The sequence below is a fragment of the Gastrolobium bilobum genome, unplaced genomic scaffold (genome assembly GCF_033153095.1).
Source record: "Gastrolobium bilobum isolate Gb01-03AN ecotype WA unplaced genomic scaffold, APGP_CSIRO_Gbil_v1 utg37739, whole genome shotgun sequence".
In the NCBI taxonomy this organism is placed as follows: domain Eukaryota; kingdom Viridiplantae; phylum Streptophyta; class Magnoliopsida; order Fabales; family Fabaceae; genus Gastrolobium; species Gastrolobium bilobum.
Window position 1 is genome coordinate 4694 of NW_026895444.1, and position 15122 is coordinate 19815.

Genomic DNA, 15122 nt, shown 5'->3' on the forward strand with positions numbered 1-15122 from the left:
TTTGCATAGTGTTTTTCACATCAGTCAACTTCGAAAATACGTGCCGGATGAATCCCACATTGTACAGCCGGACAATATCGAAGTAAGAAAAGACTTGAAGTTTGTTGTGGGACCGTTTAAGGTTCTAGCACGTGATGAAAAAGTGTTGAGAAACAGGACTATTCCCATGATCAAGGTACAATGGGAAGGATTGACTCCTGAGGACGCCACTTGGGAGCGGGAGAATGAAATTCTCCAGCGATATCCTGAGTTTGATGTCAGGTATATGTATATTTGATATTTGATTTTGTGGGCAAAATCCTTAAAAGGTGGGGTGAATATAATGACCCTAACTGGTAAATCTTAGTTAGAGATTTAATTTAAGGATTTAAATGCCATAATTAGATTCAGTGAGCGATTTCGAGTATTTTGACTGTAATCATGACTATGTTATGAACAGTGCGTTCTGCCGGAGAATTTACAGTTTTGTGAATTAACCGGTAGAGCTTAAAATGAGCAAAATAATTTTAGGAACATAATTTGAAAATTCTGATGACAAATATGAGTTCAGAACGAAAAATTGTATAGTCTGGCACTTTCCGTGAAAATCTCGTGAATAGTGTTTCTACCGGGTATTTTGTACTGCTGTTTAAGCAACCGGTAGAGTCCAGAAATAAATAATTGATGAAATAAGAATAAGAAAGTCCAATATATGCCAAGCAAGTCAATATAGGCCCAAGAAAATGATAAGTTTATAAGTGTTAAGTTTCAGAATTAAATAAAGTACAGTTAGTGATTCACAGTGCATTTCGTTAAAAACGGTGCAAAAACCATACTGTGAATTATGAATATTGTTCCTTAGGAAATAAAAATTAATTTAAATAACTTTAGAAAAATAAAAATATATCCGTAGCTTTAAGTTAAGTTTCCGGTAAATTTAAGTGAAATACGCGATAGAAAAACATCCGACAAAAGGGCCACATGTGCCTAAATAGCTTGGCCACTTAAATGAATCACTATTCATTGCAAAAATTTCTTCTTCTCTCTCTTGAAGGGCCGAGCTTCAGCCATGGAAAGGGGGGGGTTAGGGTTTTGCTTGTTTTGTTGATTTCTTCTTGAATTCTCAACCAAATCTTATGACCCACCACTTGAAATTGATTAGGAACCACTCAAGGAATCCATTGCACCTATCCATTTGAGCTATAGTTGAGTGTGTGAAGAGTTATTCCTCCTCTTATTTTCGGATTACTATTCATAGGAGGAGAAAAAGTGGGTTTTTGATGGAGCTTTGCTTGGAGGTTATTCTCTAGGCTTTGTACAAGTGATTAGAGGTAAGAAACCTCTATTTCTATGGTATTATTTTGTGATCTATGTTTTGAAAATTTGGAGCATGTTTTGAGTGGGAAATATTTGATGTTAGAAGGTGAAAATTATGATGGATTGTTGTTGTATAGGAATGATAGTGTTTAGTAAGCATTAATTTGTGATAAAAAAATTGAAAAGCCCTAGTGCACTTTTCCCCTAGGTTTCGGCCTTCATGGCTTATATAGGGTTCATCATGCAAATTTTTATTGTATGTTTGAAAAGGTAAAATATGTTGGAATGTAGTGTAAATGGATTAATTGGTGGAAATGCCAAAGTTAGAAAAAAATCCTACAAATACTTGCTCTATGTTGCGAACTATAGGATGTTTAGGGGTATATATATATTGGTTACATTTTATTCTAATAAAATGGGTTGCATTTTAATATACCAATGGATGAGCTAAGAAGTGAAATGCTTTGACAAATGGTTGAAAAATACCTTGAGTCCCTAAGGGTACGCCCGCGACTTTTAAAGAAAAATAACATGATTTATGTGAAAAATTCTTAAGTAAATGCTTGATTAAATTAAAGAACGCCAACGGGTGTATAGAGGTCTAGACTTGTGTATTGGCATAGAATTGGCAAAAATATAAAGAAAGGAAAATAAGCGATAAAATGTATGCTTATGAAATAATCATGGTATTGCATCATTTTATTGATGCATTGTAAATTATTCTCTAGGTGTGCCTAGGGATTGAGAAGGATCGGAAATCTCTTGAAGCGATAAAAGTAACTTGTTCCACAAGTAAGCGTATTGGTAAAGCTTCAAGAGGTAAGCTCTATGTTTAAGGAGTCTTTTCCTGCTTGAGTGCTCCACCATGGTTAGTGAACTATGGTTGGACTGTATGACTGTGATTTAGATGCTTTGTATAGATGCATTCATATAGAGTTATTTGATAACATGATATGTTTTGCTCTGATATGACTTCTGTAATATGATTTCTGTAACAATCTCTGGCCATTGATTGTATAGTACCCGGACGTCCGTTTTGGGGTCCTCCCTCGGGACTGATGGTGTACTCCTCTGATATGTCTGGTTCCGCTTTGGGGTCCTCCCTCGGGAACACGTGCGTTGATTTCCGCTTGGGGTCCTCCCTTGGGAATGACGGCGCACATCTCTGATATGATATGGATATATGCTCTGTTCTGTTATGATATCTGTTATATGTTGTATTTGTATACTCTGTATCTGAATTTCATGCAGGAGTGAGCCAGGGGTATGGAGAATTCTCTATAAACCTGGAGCTTATTGAGATTTGTAATCTCACCCCTCTTTGGGGACACATTTTCAGGGGCCCAGATTTCCGGTGAGTCCTCACTAGGCAGGGACACGACACGTGGCTGAGGCAGTTGACAGACCGGATTTTGAGTGGCTGTAGGCTACTACCTTTTTGGAGTGTTTGATGTATTTTAGTATTTTCGCATTTGATGGATCATGATATTGATCCTTTATTTTGTATATGGCCTGTATATGTTTTGTACATGTCTATCAGTTTGATGCATGTACATTTGAGTATTCAGGAACGTTATATGATGATGTAGTATTCAGATAGGTTTATGTTTTGATGGCATGCTGTTAGATTTAGTGGCACGGAGCCATGTTATGCATGCGCCCATGTATGGGTATTTGATTATATTTGGATATCTGGCATTTCTGAATTGATATGTTGTATAAACTGTTTATCAGGAAATGCTTCTGAGTGGGATTGGAAAATCCCCAGTTGTCCGATTTATAGAGGAAACTCTGCCCGATTTTCGTTTACGCCGAGTAAGAATTAAGTTAGAAAAAGAAAAAGTTAGCTCATATTTTTGTAAGTTAAGTCTTCCGCTGTTTCTGTTTGTATCATATGTATGTTAATTGAACCGGCTCGAGACGGGGATGTTACATTAAGGTTGAATGAAGGCACTCTCCTTTTCTTTTCTTTTTTAATTGATGCTTTAAACTTTTTTTTATGTTTGTTGGTGTAACGCCCAGCCGCTTTAAGAATCAACGACTATCCCCACACACTAACACGAGACTTTTCAGTGTGCTTTTTTCTCACTCGCACACTTCCCGGGAAAACTTCCCAGTAGGTCACTCATCCCAGAATTGGTCCAAGTCAAGCAATTCTGGGATGAGTGACCTACTGGGAAGTTTTCCCGGGAAGTGTGCGAGTGAGAAAAAAAGCACACTGAAAAGTCTCGTGTTAGTGTGTGGGGATAGTCGTTGATTCTTGAAGCGGTTGGGCATTACAAGTGGTATCAGAGCAGGGCCTCTCTTCCAGTACGGTGTGGTTCGAGGACGAACCAGGCGGAAGCTAGTGGGCATGTAACATCCCGAGCGCTGACGAGGGCGGGGAGTGATCGCCGGTGCAAAGAGGCACGGACAAGGAGCGGCTCCTGATAGGCTTCCAGCGGGGGGTTACATGCACGAATGAATCGAATCGACACCGGAAAGAGAGGGATTCCAAAGAATGTGCAGGTATGAGACTGCACAGTTTGGGATAGCTTATAAGAATTAATTGGTACTACCTATACTAACAAGATGCATCTGCTTTTCGGTAGCCCGAAACGGAAGAACTCCATAGTTAAGCGTGCTTAACTTGGAGTAATTCTGGGATGGGTGACATCCTGGGAAGTTTTCTCAGAAAGTGTGCGAATTAGAAAAAAGCACACTGAAAAAACTCGTATTAGTATGTGGGGATAGTCGTTAATTCTTAAAGTGGTCAGGCGTTACAGTTGGATCCGGTCAATAGTACATTTTTTCAGTCTTTGAAATATTGTTAAATATTATTATTTTGGTAAGAAATTACGTAAATGAGTTTCATGAAGATCTAGCTTTTGAGGTAGTGACCTCAAGATTCTTAACATGGTATCAGAGCTTGAGGTTCGATCCTCACCGCCCCCCACTTTAAAGTGAAAGCACAAAAAGGTAAACCAAATATTGGGCCTGTTGTATAATCCACGCTTCAAGCCAAGAGGGTTCTTGCGTGAGGGGGCGTGTTGAGATATATAGCCTCACATTAGTTTATAAGACCTTGGGCACTCCCACTCTTTAAGCTAGATTTTGGGGGGGTGACCTCAAGGTTCTTAACGAAGATATAAGATCAATAGGTAAAGAAAACATTAATATTATGCAAGACAAAAAATTAATTTTCGTCCTCCCTCTCCTTCAATCCTGGCTCTGTCACTGAACGAATGTAATAGTGGGAACTAAAAATGTAACACAATATAACTTTTGAATCATTTTTGAGTCTCTACAATATATGTTGAAATGTCGAGAAATGTCAGAAAATATCGGACACCACTTACACTGCCACTACGGTCAAGTTTCTACCAAGATCATCCTGAATCGGACAAAACACTTTTCCTTTTTTTTTCAATTGATGTTATTGAGTCGTCAAGCGGGACCAACCCTTCCAAAGGGAAGTTTTCGAAAAATACGAAAACAGTTTTGATCTTATTGAATCTCGTTTCTCCCTTCTCAATTCACATGTATATGCTAAAGCAACCATGAAAAAATCATGGTTGATATTAGCAAAATCTTGTACAACTAGTGGAATATTTTGCATACTCATCACAAAGGGCTAAAAGGCAAACTAAATCATTGCCTTAACACCTGGTTTAGTTGGTTTACGCTTACGGTCTTATCTTTATGGGTATACTTACCACTTAATTATTAAATTTTGAATGAAATCACTTTTAAATTTTAATTCGTCGAATTTTGAAAAAGATAACATGGGTAACTGGGGTGTACACGGTACACCCTGCTTTTTATGTTCAGGGTTGGGAAAAAGGCAAAGAAGGAACTTTCCTTTTAAGGCTTCATATCCATATGCTATGAGGGTAAGATTGAATCCTGCAGTCACTGAATCACTCATACATTGCCACGGTTACTGTGTGGAAAAAGAAACTTGAGAAATTATGCAGTATATAAAAAAGGGATGGTTATATTTATAATTTTTTTTTTTTATAAATTCATACAAATTACACTATGTATTAGGAATAGTATAGTGTTTGGTGGAATGTACTATCCTAATATATAATGTAGTTTATAAATGAAAAATTTATAAATATAATTTTTCTCATTCTATTATATTGATCTCGATTCTCGACCTATAATATTATTATTGAAACCCAATGACTAAAAGGTGAGGCCCAACCGGTATAGCAACTCAAAGTTGGTCATCACCTCTCATAGCGAATGAAAGAATGATATGACAAGTTTCTAGCCAAATCTCAACTAGATAACTCATTATGAGGCTAATGATCATACACACAGGACATGTCCAGCATTCGGCGGGTCGAGACTGCCTTGAATATTGAAGTGCCCGTTAATTTGAGATATCATCCCGAAGACTTGCTCTTAATCTTCTACAAATTAATTCAGGCTTCTTCAATTATGTGTGATTAAATTCAATTTTTATTAATCTAGTCATATATTGAAGTGACAATTCTCATTAATGAAGTGATATTCGAAGTTTACTCCTCCGTTATTAATAACATCAAACTGAGGCTAACTGTAAAGAAACTAAAGTCACAAAACAAAAGCTTTTCCTTTTTTACACTTGGACCAGGAAGAAAGAGAAACGACCCTGGGAGAGAATAACAGTCATTTTCTCATTATTTATCTGTTTCAAAAATAGTCTATTTTTCTCCCCGCTTGTGTGTCTACTGGCTAAGAATAAGAAGTTTAATTTGCCAAAGCAACAATAAGAGAGCATGGCTTGAAGTACCTTTTTATAATTGAAAAAGGCAAAAGGAAATGAACCCAATAATTAAGCATATTTTTACATCATACTCTGGTTTGATGGATGCCACAACTTGTGGAGTAGTCACATTCTTGCTTATCAGAATACATAGCACTGCTCATGATTAAGTGTTCCTTTAGCTACAGTGAGTCATGTTTCTATTTTGAATTTGATGGTCATTATTTTGGTATTCTGGTAAAGTTATAATTTATTTCCCCTTGGAGAGTTGCGTTCACACTAGGAGGAACCAATCAAAAACCAAAAAGAAATGTTTAATGGCAGTGTTGGTTAGCTCCTGAAGAAGACAAATTACTAATGGTTATACATGGACTAGATTTACTATCACCACGTTTTTTGCTTCGTGTATCGTATTCCGTTTAGTCCAACTTTAATCCTCGATTTGCTAGTCATTGATCTTATCTTCTTAAGTTCTATTGTCAGTTATATCTATAAAATATTGAAGATATCGAAACTTTAATCTTCTTAGGTTAGCGTGAAATTATGCGTGCATGAACCTGAACAAAAATGGGAAAATCAAACAGCTAGAGAAAATGAAAAATTCCCCTGTTGAGATTATATTCAATAAAATTCTTATTATGCTATTACTTTGCCAAAATCTTGAAAACAGTACTTTCATATCTCATCAGATGACATTTTAATCACAGGTGCATGGTTTCATTGACTTCATTTTTGGATTCATCACGTCAGAAATGGTAGTTTACAAAACCAATCGGAATTGTCATTCTTATAATAAGTCTTCATTTTGTCATTTTTGTTGTGAAGATTGTTGGGTGTGCTGAAAAGTGAGTGAGTGAAGATTGCAACAATGATGCATATGTTAGTATTTAAATAATTACCTCAATAAATATTACCTACTATTAAGAAAGATTCTAGAAGAAGGTAGAGGGTTTTCACCTCACCTATATAAAGATTTGAGAACCTTTGTAATTAGTGAAGCTTGTTGGAAACCCGTAACGCCTCGTCACATAAGGAAACTTTTTCACTTCCATGACCAAAATAAAACGAACAACATTTCGTTTGTATTTTGGACGACTGGGGATAATTCTCATCATGGTAATTTCAACCTGATTGACAGTTTAATATAATCAAAGCATAAATCATATTACCCAGCCATCCATGGCGTAGGCTATCTCATAATCATAACAGGTCTCAAAATAATATCCATAGAGTTATTTACATGATTACATCAACCAACCAAAAGAGATGTAATCAAATAAGTAACCTAGACATATGCAGACATAACTAACAAAATAGATAAATTATCAACATGGCATAGACATCTCCTATGCTCTCAAAATAATGACATGGCATATAGATACTGTAACATCCTCGTCTCGAGCCGGTTCAATTAACATACATATGATAAAACAGAAAACAGCGGAAGACTTAACTTACGAAAATATGAGCTAACTTTTTCTTTTTCTAACTTAATTCTTTCTCGGCGTAAACGAAAATCGGGCAGAGTTTCCTCTATAAATCGGACAACTGGGGATTTTCCAATCCCACTCAGAAGCATTTCCTGATAAACAGTTTATACAACATATCAATTCGGAAATACCAGATATCCAAATATAATCGAATACCCATACATGGGCGCATGCATAACATGGCTCCGTGCCGCTAAATCTAACAGCATGCCATCAAAACATAAACCTATCTGAATACTACATCATCATATAACGTTCCTGAATACTCAAATGTACATGCATCAAACTGACAGACATGTACAAAACATATACAGGCCATATACAAAATAAAGGATCAATATCATGATCCATCAAATGCGAAAATACTAAAATACATCAAACACTCCAAAAAGGTAGCAGCCTACAGCCACTCAAAATCCGGTCTGTCAACTGCCTCAGCCACGTGTCGTGTCCCTGCCTAGTGAGGACTCACCGGAAATCTGGGCACCTGAAAATGTGTCCCCAAAGAGGGGTGAGATTACAAATCTCAATAAGCTCCAGGTTTATAGAGAATTCTCCATACCCCTGGCTCACTCCTGCATGAAAGTCAGATACAGAGTATACAAATACAACATATAACAGATATCATAACAGAACAGAGCATATATCCATATCATATCAGAGATGTGCGCCGTCATTCCCAAGGGAGGACCCCAAGCGGAAATCAACGCACGTGTTCCCGAGGGAGGACCCCAAAGCGGAACCAGACATATCAGAGGAGTACACCATCAGTCCCGAGGGAGGACCCCAAAGCGGACGTCCGGGTACTATACAATCAATGGCCAGAGATTGTTACAGAAATCATATTACAGAAGTCATATCAGAGCAAAACATATCATGTTATCAAATAACTCTATATGAATGCATCTATACAAAGCATCTAAATCACAGTCATACAGTCCAACCATAGTTCACTAACCATGGTGGAGCACTCAAGCAGGAAAAGACTCCTTAAACATAGAGCTTACCTCTTGAAGCTTTACCAATACGCTTACTTGTGGAACAAGTTACTTTTATCGCTTCAAGAGATTTCCGATCCTTCTCAATCCCTAGGCACACCTAGAGAATAATTTACAATGCATCAATAAAATGATGCAATACCATAATTATTTCATAAGCATACATTTTATCGCTTATTTTCCTTTCTTTGCATTTTTGCCAATCCTATGCCAATACACAAGTCTAGACCTCTTTATAACCGTTGGTGTTCTTTAATTTAATCAACCATTCCCTTAGGAATTTTTCAACATAAATCATGCTATTTTTCTTCAAAACTCATCACCTTTATACAATTTGTTACAACACATTTTATTTACAATAAAATGTACAAAATATGTCCCTAAATACCCTATAGGTCGAATCCTACAAGGGGAATTTCCAAAGATCCTTCTCTTTTACAATGCATTTTCGTTACTTCATTACAACTTGCAAACACCTAGGAATGCTTCCACTAAATTCCTATTTTGAGTTTAGACACCAAGTCCTTTTTACTTAGGCATTCTTACTAACTCATCCATTTTCACTCATTTCCAACACACTATACCTTCACAATACATAATATAATTTTTTTCCACAATAACTCCTACTCACTCCATGATGGCCGAAACCTAGGAGGAATATGCAATAGGACTTTTAAATTTTTATATCACATGTGGATGCTTACTCAACTATAACTTCCTAAACAACAATAATCCATCATAAATTTCACATTCTAACATCAATTATTTCCCAACAAAATATGCTCATCAATTTCATAACTTAAATCATCAAAATAATATCATGGAAATAGAGGTTTCTTACCTCTAAACACTTGTACAAAGCCTAGAGAGCAATCTCCAAGCCAAGCTCCATCCAAAAACTCACTTTTTCTCCTCCAATGAATAGTAACTCGAAAATGAGAGGAGGAATAACTCTTCACACACTCAACTATAGCTCAAATGGATAGGTGGAATGGATTCATTGAGTGGTTTCCAATCAATTTCATGTGGTGGGTCATTGGATTTGGTGGATGGATGATGAAGAAATCAAAGAAGGAAAATTTGAAACCCTAGCCCCTTCCCCTCCATGTGCAGCTCGGCCATGCAAGAGAGAGAAGAAGAAAATCTGAAATGAATAGTGTTTCATTTAAGTGACAAGGCTATATAGGCACATGTGGCCATTTTCATCGGATGTTTTTTTATCGCGTATTTTAACTTAAATTGACCCGGAACTAACTCAAAGCTACAAACATATTTTTTATTTCCTAAAATCATTTACATTAATTTTTTATTTCCTAAGGAACAATATTCATAATTCACAGTATGGTTTTTGCACCGTTTTTGACGAAATGCACTGTGCATCACTAATTGTACTTCCTTTACTTACGAAACTTAAAACTTATAAACTTATCATTTTCTTGGGCCTATATTGACTTGCTTGGCATATATTGGACTTTCTTATTCTTATTTCATCAATTATTTATTTCTGGACTCTACCGGTTGCTTAAACAGCAGTACAAAATACCCGGTAGAAACACTATTCACGAGATTTTCACGGAAAGTGCCAGACTATACAATTTTTCGTTCTGAACTCATATTTGTCATCAGAATTTTCAAATTATGTTCCTAAAATTATTTTGCTCATTTTAAGCTCTACCGGTTAATTCACAAAACTGTAAATTCTCCGGCAGAACGCACTGTTCATAACATAGTCATGATTACAGTCAAAATACTCGAAATCGCTCACTGAATCTAATTATGGCATTTAAATCCTTAAATTAAATCTCTAACTAAGATTTACCAGTTAGGGTCATTATATTCACCCCACCTTTTAAGGATTTTGCCCACAAAATCAAATATCAAATATACATATACCTGACATCAAACTCAGGATATCGCTGGAGAATTTCATTCTCCCGCTCCCAAGTGGCGTCCTCAGGAGTCAATCCTTCCCATTGTACCTTGATCATGGGAATAGTCCTGTTTCTCAACACTTTTTCATCACGTGCTAGAACCTTAAACGGTCCCACAACAAACTTCAAGTCTTTTCTTACTTCGATATTGTCCGGCTGTACAATGTGGGATTCATCCGGCACGTATTTTCGAAGTTGACTGATGTGAAAAACACTATGCAAATTTGACAGATGTGGAGGTAAGGCAAGCTGATAAGCCACAGGTCCAACCCTTTTCATAATCTGGTAGGGCCCAATGAACCTAGGACTCAACTTCCTCACTCCTAGAGCACGCCCAACACCCGTAGTCGGAGACAAACGGATAAATACATGATCCCCTTCTGAAAATTCAAGGGGTCTATGCTTTGCATCATAATAACTCTTTTGGCGACTCTGTGCTTTCTTCAATCGATCCTTAATCATCATAATTTGATCGGTAGTCTCTTGGACCATATCAGGCCCAAATAACTGCCTCTCTCCAATTTCTGACCAACAAGTAGGCGCCCTGCACCTACGGCCATACAAAGCTTCATACGGAGCCATGCCCAAACTGGCATGATAACTATTATTGTAGGAAAATTCCACTAGAGGAAGATATTTATCCCATGCATTTCCCTGCTCTAAGGCACAAGCCCTCAACATGTCCTCCAGGGTCTGAATAGTCCTCTCAGTCTGACCATCAGTCTGGGGATGATAAGCCGTGCTCAGCCTCAACTGTGTACCGAAGGCCTGTTGCACTGCATCCCAGAGTCTAGAAGTAAATTTAGGGTCCCGATCACTAATGATACTTTCAGGAACACCATGAAGTTTCACAATCTCTCTTACATATATCCGAGCCAACTGCTCTGTGGAGAAACTCGTTTTAACTGGTATGAAATGTGCAGACTTTGTCAATCTGTCAACAACTACCCAGATGGAATCAAAACCAGCCTGAGTTCTCGGTAATGCTACTACAAAATCCATAGAAATACTGACCCATTTCCATTCCGGAATATCCAAGGGCTGCAGTAATCCAGAAGGTCTCTGATGCTCAATCTTAACTTTCTGACATGTCAAACACTTACTCACAAATAGAGCAATGTCTTTCTTCATTCCCGACCACCAGAAATTCCGTTTCAAGTCTTGGTACATCTTGGTAGCACCAGGATGGATAGTGTACTTACCCATGTGACCCTCAGTTAATACCTCATCTACCATCTGACCTTTTGGAACAATGATTCGATCCTTGTAAAACTTAAGACCGAACCTATCAGTGGACACAAAGTCCTGCTCTTTCATAGACTGAATCTCTTCATCAAGCAATTGAGCTTCTTTAATCCGCTCAACTAATGAATTCAGGACTACCGTAGTAGTCAATAAATGCGGACTATCTTCTGTATTCACAGGAATGTGGAGATCCCTGAATTTCTCAATCAAATTATACTCGGAAATCATCAAATTGGCCATACCAAGCGTCTTTCTGCTTAAAGCATCAGCTACTACATTGGCTTTACCAGGGTGATATTGCAATTCAAAATCATAATCCTTCAGAAATTCCACCCATCGGCGTTGCCTCATATTTAGCTCCTTCTGATCAAACAGATACTTTAGACTTTTGTGGTCACTGTAGACAATAAAATCGGCCCCGTATAGAAAGTGTCGCCAAATTTTCAATGCGAACACTACGGCTGCCAACTCAAGATCATGTGTCGGATAATTCTCCTCATGCGGTTTCAACTGCCGAGAAGCATAAGCGACCACCTGACGGAACTGCATTAACACACAACCTAACCCAAACTTAGAAGCATCACAATACACCACAAACTTACTTGTAGGATCCGGCAATATTAATACCGGAGCTGTAGTCAACTTCCTTTTTAACTCTTGAAAGCTCACTTCACATTCTTGGGTCCACACAAATGGGTTCCCTTTACGGGTTAACCGTGTCAAAGGTAAAACCATCCGTGAGAATCCCTCAATAAAACGCCTATAATATCCAGCCAAACCAAGAAAACTCCTGATCTCTGTAACATTTTTAGGACGTTCCCATTCTACCACTGCTTCAATCTTGCTCGGGTCCACTGCCACTCCTTCAGATGAGATGACATGGCCCAGAAATTGTATCTCGGAAAGCCAGAATTCACATTTTGATGGTTTAGCATACAACTGATGCTCTCTCAGAATCTGCAAAACAACCTTTAGATGCTCAGAATGCTCTTCTTTACTCTTTGAATATATCAGTATGTCATCTATAAAGACCACCACAAACTGATCCAGATAGGCTTTAAAGATCCGATTCATATAACCCATGAAAACGGCTGGTGCATTTGTAAGCCCAAAAGGAATAACCAGATACTCATAGTGCCCATAACGGGACCTGAAAGCTGTCTTCGGAACGTCATCCGGCTTTACCCGGATCTGATGATACCCGGACCGGAGATCAATCTTAGAAAATACAGTCGCACCACGCAACTGATCCAACAAATCATCTATACGCGGCAAAGGATACTTATTCTTAACAGTAACCTTATTCAACTGCCGGTAGTCTGTACATAATCTCATAGACCCATCCTTCTTCTTAACAAAGATCACCGGGGCTCCCCAAGGAGACACACTCGGCCTAATAAAATTTTTTCCGGATAAGTCTTCAATCTGCTTCTTCAATTCGGATAATTCCAGAGGTGACATCCGGTATGGGGCAAGAGAGATAGGTCCCACACCAGGCAATAAGTCAATTGCAAATTCAATTTCCCTCTCTGGAGGGAAGTGCGGAATTTCATCCGGAAAGACATCCTCAAATTCAGAGACAATCGGAATAACAGAAACTGGCTCCTTGTTGACGCCAACCAAACCTCCCAATAAAACATACCCGGAATCTCCTTCCTTCAAGGCCTTTACCACCTGAAGTACAGACAAATAAGGAGACTCCCTTTCTTCATCATGAGATGAGACAGAAATGGTTTTACTGCAGCAGTCAATCTTCACACAGTACTTGGACAACCAATCCATCCCCAGAATTAAATTCACAGAAGCAAGGTGCAAGACAATAAAGTCGGCAGAATATTCCCTGCCTTCATACTTGAATTTCACATTTTCACAAACATAGTCTTCATTAAAAACTCTTCCCACAGCCGTAACAATACGCATAGGAGTTTTCATTTTTATCACATGCAGACCAAATGCTTCAGCTACATAATCAGCAATAAAAGAATGCGTGGCACCAGAATCAAACAAAACACTAAGCATTTCATCATGAATAGAAATCATACCTCGCACCAAACTAGCTGACCTCTCAGCCTCTTGCTGAGTCACTGCATATACTCGGGCAACTGGAGGTGGGAGAGGTAGAGATGGTTCCTCAACCACAATAGGAGCCGGAGTGGCCTGAATAGTAGAAACCTGTCCCCCATTAAAGGGGCAGTCCCTAATAAAATGCCCAGGTTGGCCACATTTGTAACACAATCTTTGCTCTTTTCTGCAAACCCCAGCATGAACTTTACCACATGTAGCACATAGAGAAGCAGGCTTAATATTTCCAGGCTTAGAATTTCCCGCCTTTTTGAACTTACCATCAGACTGTCTAACCTGCAACCCTTTTCCTTTAGAATTCCCAGAAGTGTTTTTAGGACCAGAATTAGGAGCAGATTGGTCCTTATGCTTCCTTCTGTAATATTCTTGAATATTTTTACACTTTTTAACAAGTGCAGCAAAAGTATCAAATGAGTCACCTGCAAGTTTTTCAGAGATGTTATCATGTAATCCTCTATGAAATTTAAAAATCAAGTCATCCTCTGTAGGTGGAGCTCTCTGGAAATGAGAGTATTTGGCCAGCTTATTGAACTTATTCAAGTATTCATCAATAGACATCTGACCCTGCTTTAGTTCTTCAAATTCACCCTTCTTCCTTATCCGGGCTTCAGCCGGAAAGTATTTCAGCAAGAATTGCCTTTCAAATAAAGGCCAGGTAATAGCATAACCCTGACATTCCAAGGGCAGACGGGTATTTCTCCACCAATCAGCTGCATCATTCTGCAACATATAAGAAGCATACAACAATTTCTGCTGATCATCACACTCCATGACAGTAAAAATGCGATCCAATTCTTCTAACCACTGAATTGCAGCAATAGGATCAATGCCTCCTTTATAATTTGGTGGTGCATGTTTTCGGAAGGCATTTAGCATTCTTTCTCTTTGCTCTCTATTAGTGGCTGGCTGTGCCACACCACCCCTGTGACTAGATTCTTCATTCACATCATTATTTCCTTCACCCTCCACAACAATGGGATTATGAGGAGGAGGAACAGGCTGTTGTGGTTGTGGCTCAGGCTGTGGCTGTTGCAAAGGCTGTGGCTGTGGACCTTGCCCACCCGCCCTCACCTCAACCAAGAGTAATCTCATCATTTCAATATTCGCCATTCTGCTTGCTGCCATCATTTCTTGATTGGCCAACCTATTAGCCTCTAACAGATCTTGATTTGCTTTCATCATCACTTCTAGCTCTCGCTGCCTAGCTGCAGCCATATTTTGTTGCATCTCAGTTAAGGCCATTATCATTGGATCTGGCTGTGAAGTATTTCCCCGCGGGTTAAGTCGGGGTCTTGCCAAATCTGCCAATATTGGATCGGTCGGGTCAATAGGAGGATCAGAAGTC

The 15122-nt window shown here is 38.5% G+C and overlaps 1 long non-coding RNA gene across 1 annotated transcript; it reads right to left on the bottom strand.

Annotated features, from left to right (window-relative positions):
* Positions 1–7757: 7757 nt before the first annotated feature.
* LOC133311655 (uncharacterized) lies at positions 7758–9819 on the bottom strand. Its single transcript, XR_009751574.1, has 3 exons — positions 9361–9819; positions 8529–8619; positions 7758–8008 (listed from the first exon to the last, which is right to left on the bottom strand). It is a non-coding gene; the product is annotated as an uncharacterized LOC133311655 (long non-coding RNA).
* Positions 9820–15122: the final 5303 nt, after the last annotated feature.